This window comes from Panthera pardus, unplaced genomic scaffold, assembly GCF_024362965.1.
Source record: "Panthera pardus isolate Hobbes unplaced genomic scaffold, ASM2436296v1 HiC_scaffold_4, whole genome shotgun sequence".
NCBI classification, from domain to species: domain Eukaryota; kingdom Metazoa; phylum Chordata; class Mammalia; order Carnivora; family Felidae; genus Panthera; species Panthera pardus.
The window spans coordinates 5966870-5972311 of record NW_026526969.1 but is presented as its reverse complement, the minus strand read 5'-3'; the positions used below and the strand labels follow the sequence as shown (position 1 = coordinate 5972311).

General features: G+C 42.6%; 1 pseudogene; it reads right to left on the bottom strand.

Annotated features, from left to right (window-relative positions):
- Positions 1-3870: 3870 nt before the first annotated feature.
- Positions 3871-5141, bottom strand: LOC109250610 (39S ribosomal protein L42, mitochondrial-like; annotated as a pseudogene).
- Positions 5142-5442: the final 301 nt, after the last annotated feature.

Here is a 5442-nt window from a genome sequence, read left to right as displayed (position 1 = left end):
ACAGCTCAGAGCCTGGAGCCCGTTTCAGATTCTGTGTCTCCCTCTCTCTCTACCCCTCCCCTGTTCATGCTCTGTCTCTCTCTGTCTCAAAAATAAATAAACATTTAAAAAAAATAAAATAAAATAAAATAAAATTATGTAATTTCCTTCTTTTAGAGTGTGTTCCATCTTGTAAGCGGCTGAGTCAACGCAGCAGAGCAATTATGTATATATAAAATGGGCTCTGCTTCCTGCTGAGGTTGGTCCCAAACCACTCACGTGAAGTTCTAAAATTTTACTTTAAAAAGCTCAAATATGCCGGGGCGCCTGGGTGGCTGAGTCAGTTAAGCATCCGGCTTCGGCTCAGGTCATGATCTTGGGGTTCACGAGTTCGAGCCCCGCATCAGGCTCTGTGCTGACAGCTTGGAGCCTGGGGCCCGCTTCGGATTCTGTGTCTCCTTCTCTCTGCCCCTCCCCAGCTTGTGCTCTGTCTGTCTCTGTCTCAAAGATAAATAAACACTTAGGGAAAAAAAAAAAAACATTAAAAAAAAAAAAAAGAAGCTCAAACTTGCCAAACACAAATTAAAGTGAATTTTTCAAGTGTTGGTAAGTCTTCCATAAACAGGGAAGCCCTCAATGTAGATGATATACATAGTTCTCTTTTTTTTTTTTTTTTTTTTTTTTTTGAACCAATGTAACCTATTCCAGTTCAAATACCACTGGTTTATTTTTCCTGCTTTTCTGTGCTGGCTTGTACTGCCCATAGAATGTTGAACACACATGGCAAAAGTAAGCACGCTTTTCTTGTCTCTAATTTTAAATTTTGGTTTTTTTAAATGTTTATTTTTTGAGACAGAGAGAGACAGAGCACGAGCAGAGGAGGAGCAGAGAGAAAGGGAGACACAGAATCTGAATCGGGCTCCAGGCTCCGAGCCGTCAGCACAGAGCCCGACGCGGGGCTCGAACCCACGAGCCGTGAGATCTTGACCTAGGTCGAAGTTGGACACTTAACCGACTGAGCCACCTAGGCGCCCCTCTAATGTATTCATTTTTATGCATCCAGTTGGATTCTGTTGGCTGAGAGGTTTTGATGATACCTACACGCATAATTCGGAAGAAGGTGGCCCTCTCCCTTTATCCTGCACTCAGTCCTTGCTTTGTTTTGCATTGAGCTCATACTAACCTCATAGAATCTGTGTGTACTGTTCCTTTTTCTTTTTCTCTATTTCCAAAAGAGTATGTATTATGCATTGGTGCAATTCCTTGAACGTTTAGCAGAAGTCATCCATAAAGCTGTTATGAGTGTTGCATTTCAGGAAGATTTAAAATGCCATTCAAGAAAAAGACCGTTAAATAGAAACAATCCCTCTCTTTAAAGTCTCCCATCGAAGGGCGCCTGGGTGGCTCAGTCGGTTGAGCATCCGACTCTTGATTTCGGCTCAGGTCATGATCTCACAGCTCGGTTCGTAAGACCGAGCCCCGTGTCGGGCTCTGTGCTGACAGCACAGATCCTGCGTGGGATTCTCTGTCTCTCCTCTGTCTGCTCCTCCCCCACTCACACATGTGCACACACGCTCTCTCTCTCCCTCTCAAAATAAATAAATTAATGTTTTTTTAAAAAAACCCACTTCGACTGCTAGGTGAAGCATATGTTGGAAACTGGCGAACAGTGAAACTTTAGGCAGGGAAGTCAATAGGAGACACTCATGATAATCCATGAGAAACACAGTGGGGGCTTATGCCAAGATGGTGGCAGTAGACAGTAGGATAAAGAGAAATGTATGATACTGTCATTTGTTGTTGCTGTGCTCACCCAGTCAGGTATCACACATAATTAATGGAAAATCTGGATGTTTATCATCAAAGGCAGATATTGAATGAAGAATTACAAAGCACATGAGGTGCCTGGCTGGCTCAGTCAGAAAAGCATGTGACTCTTAAGCTTGAGGTCGTGAGTTCAAGCCCCATGTTGGGTGTAGAGATGACTAAAAATAAATAAGTAAACTTAAACCAAACACCACGATGGAATACCACTTCGTACCCACGCTAGGATGACTATCATTAAAAGGACAGGCACTAAGAAGCACTGGGGAGGTTGTAGAGAAAAACGGACCCTTCATACGCTGCTGGTTGGAAGGTTACATGGTACAGCCAGCTTGGAAAAGAGCTGGCAGTTTCTCAGAGTGAACTGAAAAGATGTCTACGCAAAATCTTGGACACCAATGTTCACAGCAGTATTATTCATAATAGCCCCAAAGTGGAAATAACCCAAATATCCATCAACCGGTGAAGAGATAAACAGGTGGTATACCCAGACACGTGGAATATTATTCGACGATGAAAAGGAATAAAGTACTCATGTTCGCTGCAACATGTACTCGCCTCGAGAACGTACTAAGTGAGAGAACACAGTCACAAAAGGCCGTACGTTACGTGACTCCAATTACATGAAATGTGCAAAGTAGGCAAATCCATAGACAAAGAAAGGAGGGAGGCGCAAGAGGGAGGGAGAACGCTAATGGGTAAGGAATTTTGTCGATGGGAGGGCACGAAAACGATCTAAAATTAGATCCTGCTAATGGCTGTACAACCTGTTAACATATTAAAAATCACTGGATTACATACATTAAATGGGTGAATTAGATCGTATGTGAATTATCTCAATAAAGCCCCTTAAAAATTATTTCGGTTTTTTGAAAATTTATTTAAGTAATCCCTACACCCAACATGGGGCGCAAACTCGCGACACCGAGATCAAGAGTCACGTGCTCCACTGACTGAGCCAGTCAGGGACCCCTAAAATTTTTTTAATAAAATACCAATTTCTTTGATGATTTTCCATGTCACCTTGAGTCCCTTTTGATGATTTGCATTTTTAAATGTTTTTTTAAAGTTTACTTATTTTGAAAGAGAGAGAGAGAGGGCTTGAGCAGGGGAGGGACAGAGAAAGAGGGAGAGAGAGGGTCTGAAGCAGGCTCCACACTGTCAGCACAGAGCCAGACGAGGGGCTCAAACTCATGAACCATGAGATCATCACCTGAGCTGAATCCAAGAGGCTAATAATGCTTAACCAACTGAGCCATCCATGCGCCCCTAATTTGCATTTGTCTAGGAAACTCACCATTTTGGCCTAAGCTTTCTTTTTTTTTTTTTTATGTTTTATTTATTTTGAGAGACAGAGACAGAGACAGAGTGGGAGTGAGGGAGGGGCAGAGAGAGAGACACAGACTCTGAAGCAGGCTCCAGGCTCTGAGCTGTCAGCCCAGAGCTCAATGCAGGGCTCGAACCCATGAACCGTGAGATTATGACCTAAGCCAAAGTCAGATGTTTAACCAACTGAGCCACCCAGGCACCCCTAAGATTTCTAATTATTATTAGAAAAGGATGGATAGTTTAAATCTCTGCTCTCAGTCCCCTTTATCATTTCTAAAAGTGTTAACTTGTGCCTCATATTTTTCTGGTAATTTTGCCACAGGTGTTTGTTTGTTTGTTTGTTTGTTTGTTTGTTTGTTTTGACATATCTCCCTTACTGCTTATCTGTTTGGTGCTTCTTTAATTTCTGCCCTTCTATTTTCTCTGTATTCACTCTGGTTTTCTTTTACTAAGTCTCTGAGGTTATTAGTTCACTGTTTCTTATTTAAATATATCTTATTCTCGGGGCGCCTGGTGGCTCAGCTGGTTAAGTGTCCAAATCTTGATTTTGGTTCAGGTCATGGTCTCATGGTTCGTGGGTTTGAGCCCCACATCGGGCTCTGCACTGGCAGCAAGGACCCTGCTTGGGATTCTCGCCCCCTCTGTCTCTCTCTGTCTCTCTCTCTCTCTCTGCCCCTGCCCTGCACATGCACACACACTCTCTCTCAAAATAAATAAACATTAAGAAAAAAATATATATCTTATTCTCAAATACATATATTTATGGTTATACATATTTTTTAATATATAAAAAGACATTTTATTATTGTTTTGCTATCTAACAGTGAATATACTCAATTGCATTTTCTCAAATGGCAAATAAGACCCAAGATAACATCTCTTTGATCCCTGAAAACCTCAATATCATCTGTCTTTGGGAGGATCCAGCTTCCTATGACGTCTACGATACTGTCCACGAGGATACCAACGGTGCTTAGTAGTAAAGAACATTTTGCTAAGTTGTTCTATCATAGGTCCTTGCTCAAAGGGTTCATTTTTTTCTTCTAGTCTGGTTTTCACCACTTGATCATGTGTTTCTTCATTATTATGCACAGGATCTGGCCGTGGGATAGGTTTTGTTTGTTCATACGGAACGTCCACAGAAGGGCATACTGTCGTCCTGCCATCAGATGTCAAAGCAAGCTCTACTTTGCAGTCATAGTCGTCTGGAAGAGGCGAATACGTAGATTTATGGCAAACACAATATAAAGCTCCGTTTTGAATTGGAAATAAAATGTTTCCGGGTAGTTCGGTCTGATATCACCCGTTCTACTGCCGCTAATACCATGGTGACTCAAGATGCTTATCCCGTGGTGTGAAAGAAGACGACCTGGAGAAACTGCTTTTAAAATCTGCTTCCAGGCGTACCTATTTTCATCCCTGACATACGCTCACTGCGAGCTCACCATCTTACCTCCTATGGCTATGTATTTTTAACGCACTCCCAATAGCCACAGCATACGGTTTTTACATTTAGTGTCTGTCTGTCTTAGCTTCTGGCGGCTGCTGTAACAAATGGCCAAAAACTCGATGGCTTAAAACAACAGAAATTTTTTCTCACTGTTGTTCTCAACAGAACATCCAAAATCAGTATCTCTCTTTTGACATTTTCTCCTTGATGAGTGACTATCATACTTTCCTTTCATCCTTTATGTGTTCCTTTAGTTCTTTGAACATATTTGTCATTGCTTTGTCAGTACTAAGTCCAGCATCTGGGCCCCCCCTCCAACTCAAGTTCCTAGTTACTGCTTTTCTCCCTGTGTTTGGGCTATTCTCCTGTTTCTCTGCACATAACTCACACAGAGTTAGTGTGTCAGCTCTGCCGTGTATTTGCTGTATGATCTAGAGCAAGTGACTTTATCTCTCTGAGCCTTATTTTCCCCGAATGTGAGCTAGAAACTCTTCTGTGGGGAGGATTAAATGAGATCTGTCTTGTAATTTTCTGTCGAAGATGGGACAGTTTAAATTTTTTTTTTTTTAACGTTTATTTATTTTTGAGACAGAGAGAGACAGAGCATGAACGGGGGAGGGGCAGAGAGAGAGGGAGACACAGAATCGGAAGCAGGCTCCAGGCTCCGAGCTGTCAGCCCAGAGCCCGACGCGGGGCTCGAACTCACGGACCGTGAGATCGTGACCTGAGCTGAAGTCGGAGGCTCAACCGACTGAGCCACCCAGGCGCCCCATGATGGGACATTTTAGATAATGTATTTCAGGCTTCTGAGCTCCCAGAGGTGGTGATTGTAGATTTCGTCATTATTGTCTGGTTGGTCA